We start from the raw sequence: 16,112 nt of genomic DNA, 5'->3' as shown, positions 1-16,112 counted from the left end.
GCTGTTCAGGGATTTCATATTATTACCTTATCTAAAATCTATATGATCCAACTGGTCCATGCTGAATACATGCCTCTTTCTGTCATGTCATCAAACCGCACTAAAATATTCCCCTATCCACTTCTTTCTCTCCTACTTAACAAATTTCGCCTGTGCTGTGTCTATGCTACTTATCTCAATCACTCTACGCACTAACCTTCTGGCCTTCAGTTGGGTCTCATGGCAAGTGGAAATTTCTAAGAGTATATTCTGGAATTAAGTGAATATAGCAGATACTAATTCTAACTAGAACCAAGCTTCATTTCTTACCATGAATTGTAAATTGTAAGTAGTAAATTTACAGTTAAAAGCGCACCTTTGCAAAAAACAACAATGTTGTGGAACACAGAGTGCCCACATCAGGGGTCTAACTGATAGGAAATATGGCTTGCAAAGTGAAAGACATTCTCATATGCATCAATCAGGAGTAGGACAGTGAGGTTATGCAAACCAAGCAACATGGCTAAGTTATTTGCACCATTGCTTTCATAGCAATGGTGCAAATAAGTTCATAGATGCTTGCAGACCAGACTAATATTAGCACTTAGCATATCAAATAGCTGACCTATCAATAGTTGGGATATTTATGTACTCAGAGTTATACAAGTTCTCAATTCTGGTATCATTCCAGTAAAACTTCCATTACTAATCCAAAAAATGTTCTGTTAAGATGAAACAGCTCCATCCCTCATAACACAAGATACATATCAGGAACACTTATGCTTAACACACTGCAACTCTGAACAAAACTGAGGGATAACAAGTAGCATCTGTCAAATCCGCAAGGATTTCCCAGTCCCCTACATTTACTTGTCTCCTTACATTCGTAAAAGTACTTCTCTGTTTCATTCACTGACCTCAGTTTCTTAACTATACTGCCTCCAATGTTTGAAGCTTCAATATTTAAAATCTGTAAGTCATCCTCATTGTTAAAAAAGGCAGACAATATTTGTCAATGATTTATTGAAGAAGATACACATGGCCAGATTAGATAAAGCTCTCATGGTATAATTCAGAATCAGAATCAGGTTTATTATCACCGGAATGTGTCGTCAAATTTGTGAACAGCAGCAGCAGTTCAATGCAATACATAAAATAGAAGCAAAAAATAATAATAATAAATAAATTACAGTATACGTATATTGAATGGATTAAAAATCGTGCAAAAATCAGAAGTAATATATTAAAAAAGTGAGGTAGTGTTCAAGGGTTCAATGTCCATTTAGGAATCGGATGGCAGAGGGGAAGAAGCTGTTCCTGAATTGTTGAATGTGTGCCGTCAGGCTTCTGTACCTCCTACCTGATGGTAACAGTGAGAAAAGAGCATGCCTTGGGTGCTGGAGGTTCTTAATAATGGAAGCTGCCTTGCTGAGACACCGCTCCTTGATGATGCCCTAGATACTTTGTAGGCTTTTACCCAAGATGGAGCCAACTAAATTTACCCTAAAAATGATTTTGACACATTAACAGAAAATAGAGCTTGTATATACTTGCATGCAATTTCTATCATACCTGTAAATGATGCAGACAAACACAGTACCTAATTTGGACACTGCAAAATGTCTCTGGGAGGGGAATAATGAATGCCACATTTTACTTTGACACTGACAAGCAACCTACCCACCTTAAAAATAGGGTGAGTTTTTATAAAATATAATTTTGTTATCCAAAGCAAAAATAAAACTCCATCTGATTTATGGTATGGACAGAAATAATTTTTAAGTAGTAAATTAGAACCAAAAACACCCAGAACACAAATCTAAAATAGGCAATGCACTTACTAAACTAGTTCAAATTGGATTTAGCCAACTCTTCTATCTCTGGTACATCCCCTTGTTTACTTTTCATCATAACAATATTCTTTAATTCTGATCAAACACGGCGAGTATGCATACCTCAAATCACTCTTACCTTTACATGGTCACTTCTGGCTCCATTTTGGATGCCCATTATCTCTCTCCATTTGATTACCATCAAACTCATATATTTTCAGATATATATTCACCTCATAGTTATGAAAAATGAGCAACTTCTTATTAGCCACCTATTTTACACCTGAAATTGCTTTTCTTTAACATCCTAAAAGCACAGCTCTTTCATAGATAGGCTCTGATGTTGAATTCCAGGAATTACTTTACAATCAATGTTAATCTGAGAACTTCATAGCTACACAGTTTCACTTTCCATTCCTTCTTAAATGGAAAACAGTAAATTTTGCAATCCCAAGCTATAATTCTATAATTTACAGAATATTATAAAGCTTTGTTTTCACACCTACAATTTCATTGACAATTCTTAGTGATAGCAATAGGAAATAGATTACGTATGGTAGCAATACAAGATAGGAAAATACAAGTATCCCAATATTTCTCCTTTTCCACTCTGCCTTATTTTATAGTCTTTAAAGGTGCTAATATTTTGATTTCATCCAAGCTGAAAATGAAGTACGTATTCAAGTCTTTCAATAGTTGTCCCTTCTTTGGACTTTTCCTCTATCTGTCATCAATGGAGCCACATTCTTTTCTATCATCAGTTTCTTAACATATTTACAAAAATGTTGAGAGCTCCTGCAATGTTTTCTTGACTTCCATTTTGTATTTGTTGTTAATGATTTTTATTGTTTCTCAAGTTTCAAGTTCTTCCAGTACTATGAATATACATTTTCTTTTTGCAAACTCTGCAAAATCTACATTGCACAGGCTCTCAGTTTGATATAGATATACTGTATATGCATGTCAGCATGTGGCCAGTAGCATTACCACACTCACAGACTGTTTCCTATACTTAGAAACATCGAAAACCTACAGCACAATACAGGCTTCGGCCCACAAAGTTGTGCGGAACATGTCCCTACCTTAGTAATTATTAGGCTTACCTATAGCCCTCAATTTTTCTAAGCTCCATGTACCTATCCAAAAGTCTCTTAAAAGACCCTATCATATCCACCTCCACCACCGTTGCTGGCTGCCCATTCCACACACTCACCACTCTGAGTAAAAAACTTACCCCTGACATCTCCTCTGTACCTGCTCCCCAGCACCTTAAACCTGTGTCCTCTTGTGGCAACCATTTCAGCCCTGAGAAAAAGCCTCTGACTATCCACACGATTAATGCCTCTCATCATCTTATACACCTCTATCTGGTTACCTCTCATCCTCCGTCACTCCAAGGAGAAAAGGCCGAGTTCACTCAACCTATTCTCATAAGGCAAGCTCCCCAATCCGGGCAACATCCTTGTAAATCTCCTCTGGTACTTCACTTCCTACAAAGTGAAACCCAATAGTATGAATGGCAGTGATGCTTACCTACCAGATGAACTCAATGCCTTCTATGCACGCTTTGAAAGGGAGAACACAACTACAGCTGTGAAGGTCCCTGCTGCACCTGATGACCCTGTGACCTCTGTCTCAGAGGCTGATGTTAGACTGTCTTTAAAGAGAGTGAAACCTCGTAAGACAGAAGGTCCCAACGGAGTACCTGGTAAGGCTCTGAAAACCTGTGCCAACCAACTAGCAGGAGTATTGAAGGAAATTTTCAACCTCTCACTGCTACAGGCAGAAGTTCCCACTTGCTTCAAAAAGACAACAATTATACCAGTGCCAAAGACGACTAATGTGGGCTGCTTTAATGATTATCACCCGGTAGCACTCACATCGACAGTGATGAAATGCTTTGAGAGGTTGGTTATGACTGGACTGAACTCCTGCCTTAGCAAGGACCTGAACCCATTGCACTTTGCCTATCACCACAATAGGTCAATGGCAGACACAATCTCAATGGCTCTCCACATGGCTTTAGACCACCTAGACAACACAAACACCTATGTCAGGATGCTGTTCATTGACTATAGCTCAGCATTTAATACCATCATTCCCACAATCCTGACTGAGAAGTTGCAGAACCAGGGCCTCTGTACCTCCCTCTGCAATTGGATCCTCGACTTCCTAACCGGAAAACCACAGGATTGGTGATAACATGTCCTCCTCGCTGACAATCAACACTGGCGCACCTCAGGGGTGTGTGCTTAGCCCACTGCTCTACTCTCGGTATACACATGACTGTGTGGCTAGGCATAGCTCAAATATCATCTACAAATTTGTTGACGATACACCCATTGTTGGTAGAATCTCAGTTTGTGACAAGAGGGCATACAGGAGTGAGAAATGCCAACTAGTGGAATGGTGCCGCAACTACAACCTGGCACTCAACATCAGTAAGACGAAAGAGCTGATTGTGGACTTCAGGAAGGGTAAGACAAAGGAACACATACCAATCCTCATAGACAGATCAGAAGTGCAGAGAGTGAGCAGCTTCAAGCTCCTGGGCGTCAAGATCTCTGAGGATCTAACTTGGTCCCAACATACTGATGTAGCCATAAAGACAGCAACTATACTTTATTCGGAGTTTGAAGAGATTTGGCATGTCAGCAAATACACTCAAAAACTTCTATAGTTGTACCGTGGAGAGCATTCTGACAGGCTGCATCACTGTCTGGTATGGAGGGGCTAATGCATAGGACCAAAAGAAGCTGCAGAAGGTTGTAAATCTAGTCAGCTCCATCTTCACTAGCCTACAAAGTACCCAGGACATCTTTAGGGAGCGGTGTCTCAGAAAGGCAGCGCCCATTTTTAAGGACCTTCAGCGCCCAAGGCATGCCCTTTTCTCATTGTTACCATCAGGCAGGAGATACAGAAGCCTGAAGGCACACACTCAGCGATTCAGGAACAGCTTCTTCCCCTCTGCTATCCAATTCCTAAATGGACATTGAAGCTTTGAACACTACCTCACTTTTTTAATATACAGTATTTCTGTTTCTGTACATTTTTTAAAAATCTATTCAATATACATAATTGATCTACTTGTTTATTTATTATGTTTTATTTTATTTATTATTTTTTCTCTCTCTGCTAGATTATGTATTGCATTGAACTGCTGCTGCTAAGTTAACAAATTTCACATCATATGCTGGTGATAATAAACCTGATTCTGATATCCCATCAAGTCATGGGACATACTGTATTTTCCTTTAGATTTAATTACTGTATCCTATTTTTCACAGATTATCACACCACTCAATTTGCTTCCAAGCAAATGCAAACTACTGCTTCATTTTTTCCATCAGTCTCTTCACTCCATTTATCTTCAATGGTTTCAATTTCTTTTCTTGTCTTTGATAAGATTCTGACCATCCATAATCACATTTTTTTCTTCAGAAAATGTCTCCAGCTCCAGTGTGGAAGTCCAGATCATGTCCAAGCAGACAGAGAATGCAGATACTACTGTACTGTGCAGTCCTCCAAGGCAAGAAAGGTCTTTTAAGAGCATAGCTTCCGTCTGCACAAGAGGCTGGAGCTATTTGCATATGGAGACGAAAATGTAACAAAAGGATTCAAGGAACACACACCAACTAAAGGACAATTGCTTTACTAACTTCAAAGTATTATATGTTGCTAGCTTGTAGTTTCTATTGACTCTAACACCTGTACTGTGAATGGCAATTTGATTGTGAAAGTGAGGCACTTAAATACACAGTTTACCAAATGGTCAATATCCATAACTACTATTCAATTCTGTATAAAATGACATTTCTTCATTCAGACTTCAGAACAGTGTGGTAACAGGGTCCAAACTTCTCCTTGTGCACAAGTAAATAAAGAATGATTGAGGAACAAGAGCAAATTTTCAGTCTATTTAATCGGTGACAACTCCAGCTTATCCTATACAGATTTCAGTTCCAAATTCAGCCTTCACAATTTGGATCCAGGATCAGAAGTATGCTCAGACAATCCGTCATTTCCTGATTCAATGTTCAAAACATTTAAGAATGGTTTTTTCTTTCCAACTGAAGTCGCTTGACTGTCTCAAGTTCTTCCAGCACTTGTCTTCGTTTCAGATTCTAGCACCTAAATTTTCCAAATCTATTTCATTCTCTTTCTCTTTGAAAGCTATTGATCAATGCACTGTATAAATAGTCCAACCAATGACTTACTCTTCACAGATTCACTGTATCTCTAGGATCTCATCTTATTTTAACACTTCTCTTTTAATACTTATACAGTACATTAAACTTTTTCATAAAGAATTAAGATCTGAGCTCATAACTATTATTCATTTTCCTTATTCTATTCAATATCTCCCTTTATTTTATCATATTCTCTGATAGCAACAACACCAACAAGGCCAAAAGTAAGGATTTTGGTTGTTAAGGAAATTCATAGATGATTCAAAATATTCAACATTCTTGACAACTCTGACATCTGGCAAATCTTAGTCATCTGCCCTAGACAGCTGTCCAAGGTTTTCAGCCATCTAAAATGCAAAGAATTATATTTTGCAAGGCTTTGCTGCTGTTGCAACAAACTTCAGTTAGACCTAAACAAGATAAATCTTCCTATAGTCAGTGGTTTATTATTGTCACTAGTCTTTGTTTCTGCATGCTATCCATTAGATCATTTCATTACAACAGAGCATTGAAGTAGTACAAGGAAAAACAATAATTCAATGCAGAATAAAGTGTTACAGTTCCAGTGAAAATGCAGCACAGGCAGACAATAAGATGCAAGGGCATAATGAGGTAGATTGTGAGATCAAGAATTCATCTTCTCATACAGGTACATATGCTAGTTATGTCCCATAAAAACAGTCGCTATCCCTAAAAATCAAATTATCACTAAGAAGTAAAGAAGCTTGCTTCCAAATAAGCTACAAGTATCCATTATACAGCTCCAGATCCAAAAAGAGCTTCTTTCATTACAGGAGATATCTGGCATAATCAGAAAATACCAAGTTCAAATTGAAAATCTTTAAATTTTAGAAGTCCAGATGTTGGAAATCTAAACTTAAAACAGAAAATGCCAGAGACACTCCACAAGTCAGGCAGTAGTAAAACAAAGCTAGCATTTCAAACTGAAAACCTTTCATCAGACCATTCAATTGGAATTGAGGAGCTTTGACCTGAAATGTTAACTCTGCTCTCTCTATTTGCCAGCTGAGTGTTTCCAGCATTTCTGGTTTTATTATCAAATTTATGGTTGACGGATTGTAGAATTCTGCAAATTATTGTACATTTGATAGTCTATTCCAGAGGTCTGCAACTCTCCAGAGGAGAAACACTGAAAGATATTTAATCTACATCTGGTCCTGTACAGCTTCTAACTGTGATCCTGCCTAAACCACTATAATTGCCAATTACAACACAATCCATTCTATTTAATATCTCGTAAAATTCAATCACCTTACATCTGAATCTGCTTTCCTAAGATATAACTTCAAGCATTCCAAAAATACAATTTCAACCTTTCCATCCAGATTACAATGCTTCATAAAGGAAAGATTATTCACGTCTTCCAAAGCTTCTGCTAAACAAGAGTAGAATATCAGAATGCTGTAAGTGAGTCATGAACATGGCCACGTACAGGGACAAAACAGAAAGCCTTCACTTCAAACTCAATTGTGCTCTATAAGTGAGATCTAACCCTATTTGTTTTACTTACTGTTCCTATCTTCCAGGGTATAGAATTTTAAATAATAAAAATCTTTCATTTTCCTCCTACCTCTCATTACTTTTTCTTTTATTTAAGAAAAAGTACCTTGTGCTAAAATGTATAAGAGTCCACTTAAATGAATCATACATCACAGAGTAATTAAGCACAGAAACAAACCCTTCAATCCAATTTGTTCATGCCAGCTAATCCTCTCATCTAAGAGTCTAAATTTGCCCATGACGATACTACATTGATTGGCCTAATCTCAAATAGTAACAACGCAGCCTACAGAGAATAAGTCATCACCCTTTCACTGTGGTGTCCAGAAAGCAACCTCTCCCTCAATGTCGCAAAAACAAAGGAGCTGGTTGTGGACTACAGAAGGAATGGAGACAGGCTAACCCCTATTGACATTAATGGATCTGGGATTGAGAGGGCGAACTGCTTTAAGTTCCTCGCCATACACAGCACCAAGGATCTCACGTGGTCTGTACATATTGGCTATGTGGTGAAAAAAGTACAACAGTACCTCTTTCACCTCAGACGGTTGAAGAATTTTGGTATGGGCCCCCAAATCCTAAGAACCTTCTCCAGGGGCTCAATTGCAAGCATCCTGACTGGCTGCATCACTGTCTGGTATAAGAACTGTACTTCCCTCAATCACAGGACTCTGCAGAGAGTGGTGCGGACATCCCAGCACATCTGTAGATGTGAACTTCCCAGTATTCAGGACCTTTATAAAGACAGGTGTGTAAAAGGGCCCGTAGGATCATTGGGGACCTGAGTCACCCCAAGCACAAACTGTTCCAGCTACTACCATCCCTGAAACGGCACTACAGTCTAAAAGCCAGGACCAACAGGCATGGGGACAGCTTCTTCCACCAGGCTATCAGACTGATTAATTCACACTGATACAATTGTATTTCTATGCTATATTGACTGTCCTGTTGTACATACTATTTATTACAAATTACTATAAATTGCACATTGCACATTTAGACAGAGACATAACGTAAAGATTTTTACTCCTCGTGTATGTGAAGGATAAAAATAATAAAGTCAATTCAATTTTCTTAAAGCTGAACACAATACTCGAGGTGTGGTTTTACTAATGTGTTGCACAACAGCATCGTAATGTCTCAACTCCTTTACTTAATGCCCTGACTGATGAACGCTAGCATACGAAACCTTTTTCAACACTTGGTCTATATCACTTTCAGAGAACTACACTCAGTGGCCACTTGATTAGATACACCTGTACACCTACCCATTAATGCAAATATCTAATCAGCAAATCATGTGGTGGCAATTCAATGCATAAAAGCCTGCCGACATGGTCAAAAATAGGGGGAAAATGTGACCTAAGTGACTTTGACCATGGAATGATTATTGGTGGCAGATAAGGTGGCTTAAATGATTTAGAAACTGCTGATCTTCTGGGATTTTCATGCACTAGAGTCTCTAGAGTTTATAGAGATGATGCAAAAAAAAAGATATCCAGTGAGCAGAAGTTCTGTGGACGAAATCACCTTTTTAATGAGAGAGGTCAGAGGAGAAAGGCCAGACTGGTTCAAGCTGACAAGAAGGCTATAGTAAATCAAATAACCATGCTTAAAACAGTGGTGTGCGAAAGAGCATTTCTGAACATACAACCTTTTGAACCTTGAAGTGGATAGGCTACCACAGCAGAAGACTATGAACATACACCCAGTATCACTTTATTAGGTGCAGTAGGTACGTACTTGTACTCCGAGATCCCTCTGTTTTACAACATTTACAACACTCTTCAGAGTTCTACTGCGAAAATCTTATTCTATTTGCCTTACCAAAATGTAATATCTCACACTTTATATGAATTCAATGTCATTTGCTATTCCTCAGCCCAATTGTCTAGCTGTTTAAGATATACCTGTATTTTTGATAACCTATTTTACTATTTAAGATACCAAACTTACTAACCATGCCTTGTACATTTTCATCCAAATTGTTTATTTTACACATTGTTTTTATAAACAGAAACAACAATGTGCCCAGCACAGATCCCTGTGGCACACAATTAGTCACAGGCCCTCAGAGAGAAATGCAACTTTCCACCCACTCTGCCTTCTACCATCAAGCCAATTATGCATCCACTTTACTGATCCTTCCTGGATCTCATGCAGTCCAACCTTCCAGACTAGTCTTCCAAGTGGGACCTTGTCAAAGGCCTTGCTTTTCCCCACAGAGCCAACATCGACTGTCCTGCTCTTATTATTCCTCCAGGTTACCTCTTCAAAAAAACTAACAGAATTGTGAGACACAATTTTCCATGCACAAAGCCTTGCTGACTATCCTTAATCAGTCCTAGTATGATTTTCCAAATCCACTTGTACCTTAGGCAAATAAGCACTGTTTAGCATCACAACTAGTAGTGAATATGGCCCAGTCCATCAGGGTAAAGCCCTTCCCACCATTGAGCACATCCACATGAAACACTGCTGCAGGAAAGCAGCATCCATCATCAGGGACACCCAACACCCAGGACATACTCGGTTTTACTGCTGCCATCAGCAGGAAGGTGCAGGAGCTTCAGGACTCACACCACCAGGTTCAGGAACAGTTATTACCTCTCAATTATCAGGTTCTTGAACCAAAGGGGATAACTTCACTCAATTTCACTTGCCCGATTATTAAAATGTTCCTACAACCTATGGACTCACTTTCAAGGACTCTTCATCTGATGTTCTTGATAATTATTGCTTATTTATTTATTGTCATCATTTCTTTCTTTTTGTATTTCAGTTGTCTTTCGCACATGGTTGAATGTCCTAGTTAGTGCAGTCTTTCATTTGATTCTGTTATGGTTATTATTCTATGGGTTTACACACAATAAAATGAATCTCAGGGTTACATATGGTGACATATATGTACTTTGATAACAAATATACTTTGAACAATAAGCATAGCTTCATTTTTGAATTTGAAGAAATTACTTATAGCATCTTTACTTAAATAAAAACAGTAAGGAATCAATCATCTCAAAATTAATTCCTGCAGGATATCATTGCAATCACCTACATCCAGTCAACTTATACTCAGTTCAACTTAGAATACTCCCACCAAAACACAAGACTTCAATCTTACATGGAAGCATCTGACGTATTATTTTTTTCCTAAAAGTTCTATTCCTAAATCAAGGTAGATAATAATAATAATATCAACAACCACAAATTACAGGATCCTGTAATAGTTTAACACAATCTGATTACTCACACAGGCACAACTAAGTGACAAACATCATTCATCCAAATCTTGCTTTAAAATTCAAACTCATAAATGAAATCTCACCTTAGTATAAACACAAGTCTAATCCAGTTTTAAAGTCAGAATACCACAAATTATTTGCAACACACATAAAAATTGCTGGTGAACTCAGCAGGCCAGACCAGGAGAGGTACAGTCAACGTTTCGGGCCGAGACCCTTCGTCAGGACTAACTGAAAGAAGAGATAATAAGAGATTTGAAAGTGGGAGGAGGAGGGGGAGATCCGAAATGATATGAGAAGTGGGGGGGGGGGGTCGGAAGGTGGGGGAGGGGGGGAGGGATGCAGCCAAGAGCTGGACAGTTGATTGGCAAAAGGGATATGAGAGGATCATGGGACAGACGGGAGGCCTAGGGAGAAAGAAAGGGGAAGGGGCAAAGAGTATAGTGAGAGGGACAGAAGGAGAAAAAGAGAGAGAAATATATAATAATAAAAGATAAATAAATAACGGATGCGGTACAAAGGGGAGGTGGGGCATTAATGAAAGTTATAGAAGTCAATGTTCATGCCATCAGGTTGGAGGCTACCCAGATGGAATATAAGGTGTTGTTCCTCCAACCTGAGTGTGGCTTCATCCTTACAGTAGAGGAGGCCGTAGATAGACATGTCAAGATGGGAGTGGGACGTGAAATTAAAATGTGTCGCCACTAGAAGATCCTGCTTTCTCTGGCGGACAGAGCGTAGGTGTTCAGCAAAGCGGTCTCCCAGTCTGCATCGGGTCTCGCCAATATATAGAAGGCCACATCAGGAGCACCGGACGCAGTATATCACCCCAGCCGACTCACAGGTGAAGTGTTGCCTCACCTGGTCGTGGATAGACATGTCAGAATGGGAATGGGATGCAGAATTGAAATGTGTGGCCACTGGGAGATCCTGCTTTCTCTGGCGGACAGAGCGTAGGTGTTCAGCAAAGCGGTCTCCCAGTTGGCATCGGGTCTCGCTAATATATAGAAGGCCACATCGGGAGCACCGGACGCAGTATATTACCCCAGCCGACTCATAGGTGAAGTGTCGCCTCACCTGGAAGGACTGTCTGGGGCCCTGAATGGTGGTAAGGGAGGAAGTGTAAGGGCATGTGTAGCACTTGTTCTGCTTACAAGGATAAGTGCCGGGAGGCAGATCGGTGGGAAGGGATGGGGGGGATGAATGGACAAGGGAGTCGCGGACGGACTATACTCCTTGCCCATCCTCTGGGCTTCCTCCCTCCCCCTTTCTTTCTCCCTAGGCCTCCTGTCCGTCCCACGATCCTCTCATATCCCTTTTGCCAATCAACTTTCCAGCTCTTAGCTCCATCCCTTGCCCCTCCTGTCTTCTCCTATCATTTCGGATCTCCCCCTCCCCCCCCCCACTTTCAAATCTCTTACTACCTCTTCCTTCAGTTAGGCCTGACGAAGGGTCTTGGCCCAAAACGTCAACCGTACCTCTTCCTATAGATGCTGCCTGGCCTGCTGCGTTCACCAGCAATTTTTATGTGTGTTGCTTGAAATTCCAGCATCTGCAGTTTTCCTCGTGTTTGCGACCACAAATTATATCATGACTGATCAGTTATTATAGACAGGACAACCCATAATAACTGCCTAGATATAATAACAGGATAAACAAGCAAGAACAACATATTGAATGGACATAGCTATTTTAAACACACATAACTTACAGAAATCAATAAATGAAAAACACCAGAAAGACTTTAAAACATGAACAAGGTATACATTACTATTGGGACAATATCTACAATTAGTATCATCCCAAAGCACTACACAATAGCATTAAACAGTTAACAGCTACACAGTGATACCTATGTAAATCTTCAGAAAGCCACAATACTAGAATATTCTTGCCACATCACTAGAATAGTCTGGAAGATCCCATCAATTGACAAATGAGTGTGTTTGGCTATGCCCATACCTCAAGTCTTACAGCTTGGGCTGAAAAAAAACAATAATAATTACTTATTTATAGGGCACTTCCTATACAAATGACATATTTAAAAGTACTTTGCAATGGGATAAAGTACAAACATAAAAATAAAGATATTAGTTAAAGCAAGATTAAATAAATACGATAGGTTTTGAGCTACCATTTAACTGAGTATCAACTGAGTGTGCATTCCTTCTAGTTTTAGGTATCAAGTTCTACTGTTTTGGAAAAGCAAACCTGACAGTTATCTTTCAAGGGAGGTTGTTTAAGTATAAAGAGACCAGCAGAAGGCGGCCAGAAAGCTTGAGCAGAGTTATACAACAAAAGCGATTTTGTCATGTACTCCAGTCTCAGACTATTGAGAGCTTTAATGCAAGCAAGAAAACTTTAAAATCAATTCTAAAAGATACAGAAAGCTAATACAGAGTAGCTAGAATGGGAGTGATATGCTCCCTCATCATGGTTTTAGATTAAAGTCTAGCAGCAGCAGCATTCTTAATGAATTGAAGTTTTGGAAGGCCAGGAAAAGGGCAATACAGTAATCCATTGTACTTGATATAAAGGTGAGAATTAGTTTTTCAGCATCAAGTGCAGAAATACCAACCTGGTCATTTTCTTTAAGTGGGATTTAAGATTCAAAGGTGTTTTTTTTTGAAATTCCCTGATTTCCATCTGAGTTGCCTTATTATAAAACTGTGTTGGGTAACCCTAATGATCAGAGCTATCCAGCAATCATATTTTACCGAATAATCTACTGAAATACTCTCATTGTTAATGCCTTGATTTCAGCTCTTCTAGTCACAGTTCAGGATAGGTTCAACTGTCAGATGTGCATTGGCAATGTGCAGGTAGAAATTATAGTCCTACATTAGATCTTGAAAATTACAAGTAGTGATCAATGTCTCAGATCAATTCCAGAACAGTACAGATAGATATTACAGCTCCAGTTTAATTTTAGAATACAGATGATAATTAACTAGAAACATGACTAAAACATAAATAATGATGATAATTCTAGATAATGGAAAATGGAGATAACAGACTGAACAAGGTGCATGGTCACACCAGTAGTGGGGAAGGGTAGGCAAAAGAGTGGAGTCTTATATCAGTTAACAACAGGAATTCTGCAGATGCTGGAAATTCAAGCAACACACATCAAAGTTGCTTATATCAGTTATTGTTTTGGGAAGGCAGCAGAGATAGGATTCCTTGAATACAAAAGGAATACAAATCATATCATTTACAATCCAGCACTCCTTCTGGGTCAGACAGTAGAGATCAGAGACTTGGACCAGCTATACAAAAGCACTTTCTTGGCGGTTCTAGGAGATAGAACAAGTGACAGATACCATTGTTATGGCCAGTTTTGGAATGGGGTATTCAGCAAAAATCTCAATCACAGGTCACTCAAAGGATCTCTACTCTTTTTAAGCCAAGAATACAATGCCTATAAAGAGTATTCACTTTCCTTGGAAGTCTTCATGTTTTATTGATTTATAACATTGAATCACAGTGAATTTAATTTGGCTTTTTTGATAAAAGAAACTCTTTTGTGTCAAAGTGAAAATAAATCCCTACAAAGTGATCTCAATTAATTACAAATATAAAGCAGAAAATAATTGATTGCATAAGCATTCACACCCTTTAATATGACACACCAAATCATTACTGGTGCAGCCACGAGGAAATCTGCAGATGCTGGAATTTCATCCCCACCATTCCTCCCCACCGATCTCCCTCCTGGGACTTATCCTTGTAAGTGGAACAAGTGCTACATGTGCCCTTACACTTCCTCCCTCACTACCATTCAGGGCTCCAGATGAGGGCTTCCAGGTGAGATGACACTTCACCTGTGAGTCGGCTGCGGTGATATACTGCATCCGGTGCTCCCGATGCGGCTTGCTATATATTGGCGAGACCCAATGCAGACTAGGAGATCGTTTTGCTGAACACCTACACTCTGTCCGCCAGAGAAAGCAGGATCTCCCGGTGGCCACACATTTTAATTCCACGTCCCATTCCCATTCTGATGTGTCTATCCACGGCCTCCTCTACTGTCAAGATGAAGCCACACTCAGGTTGGAGGAACAACACCTTATATTCCATCTGGGTAGCCTCCAACCTGATGGCATGAACATTGACTTCTCAAACTTCTGCTAATGCCCCACCTCCCCCTCATACCCCATCCGTTATTTAGTTATTTATATACACACATTCTTTTTCTCTCTCTCCTTTTTCTCCCTCTGTCCCTTTCACTATACCCCTTGCCCATCCTCTGGGCTTTACCCCTCCCCCTTTCTTTCTCCCTAGGCTTCCTGTTCCATGATCCTCTCATATCCTTTTTGCCAATCAACTGTCCAACTCTTGGCTCCATCCCTCCCCCTCCTGTCTTCTCCTATCATTTCGGATCTCCCCCTCCCCCTTCAAATCTGTTACTAGATTTTCTTTCATCTAGTCCTGACGAAGGGTCTTGGCCCAAAACATCGACTGTACCTAGAGATGCTGACTGGCCTGCTGCGTTCACCAGCAATTTATATGACTGGTGCAGCCATTTCTTTTTAGAAGTCACATAATTAGTAAAATGGAGAGCACCACGTGCATTCAAGATGTTTCAATTTATTTTACAACTACACCTGTATCTGGAAGGTCCAACTGCTGGTGTGTCAGTATCGCAGCAAACACTACACCATGAAGACAAAAGAACACTCCAAGCAACTTTGCGAAAAGGTTATATTTCAATAAAAGGCACAAGTCAAGAGATGAATACAAAAAAATTTCCAAGTCACTGAATATCCTTTAAAATACAGTTAAGTCAATTATCAAGAAATGGAAAGAATATGGCACAGCTGTAAATCTGCCTGGAGCAGGCCGTCCACAAAAACTGAGTGACTGTGCAAGATGGGGACTAGTGAGAGAGGCCACCAAGAAACCTATGACAACTCTTGAGGAGTTTTAATGGCTGAGTTGGGAAAAACTGCACATATAACAACTGTTACCTGTGTGCTTCACCAGTCACAGCTTAAAAGGAGAGTGGCAAAGAAAAAGCCACTGTTGAAAAGAACTCGTATGAAATCTCAGCTAGTTTGCCAGAAGACATGCGGGAGACTCTGAAGTCAGTTGGAAGAAGGTTCTATGGTCTAATGAAACCAAAATTGAGCTTTCAGGTGTGATGAAAAACCAAGTTATCAGAAGATTGATGCTATTGAGAGAGAGAAGTGAGACAATGGAGAAACATTCAAACATGTTAATGAGAGAGGAGAAAGAGATAATGGAAAGAGACACCAGTCTGAGTATTGATAGACCGATTGCTTTGAACCTGAACTGTTTGAAGTTTGATGGACAGGCGATACCCCAGCAGGGGGATAAAAAGA

The 16,112-nt window shown here is 39.6% G+C and overlaps 1 protein-coding gene across 6 annotated transcripts in view; it reads right to left on the bottom strand.

Annotated features, from left to right (window-relative positions):
- The window catches only part of LOC140187588 (RIMS-binding protein 2-like), a 338,771-nt gene that overhangs the window by 290,366 nt on the left and 32,293 nt on the right, over nt 1-16,112 (bottom strand). The gene's annotated exons all lie outside the window — the stretch shown is intronic.

Source organism: Mobula birostris, chromosome 25, assembly GCF_030028105.1.
Source record: "Mobula birostris isolate sMobBir1 chromosome 25, sMobBir1.hap1, whole genome shotgun sequence".
Taxonomy (NCBI): Eukaryota; Metazoa; Chordata; class Chondrichthyes; order Myliobatiformes; family Myliobatidae; genus Mobula; species Mobula birostris.
This window is presented reverse-complemented; position numbering and strand designations above follow the sequence as displayed.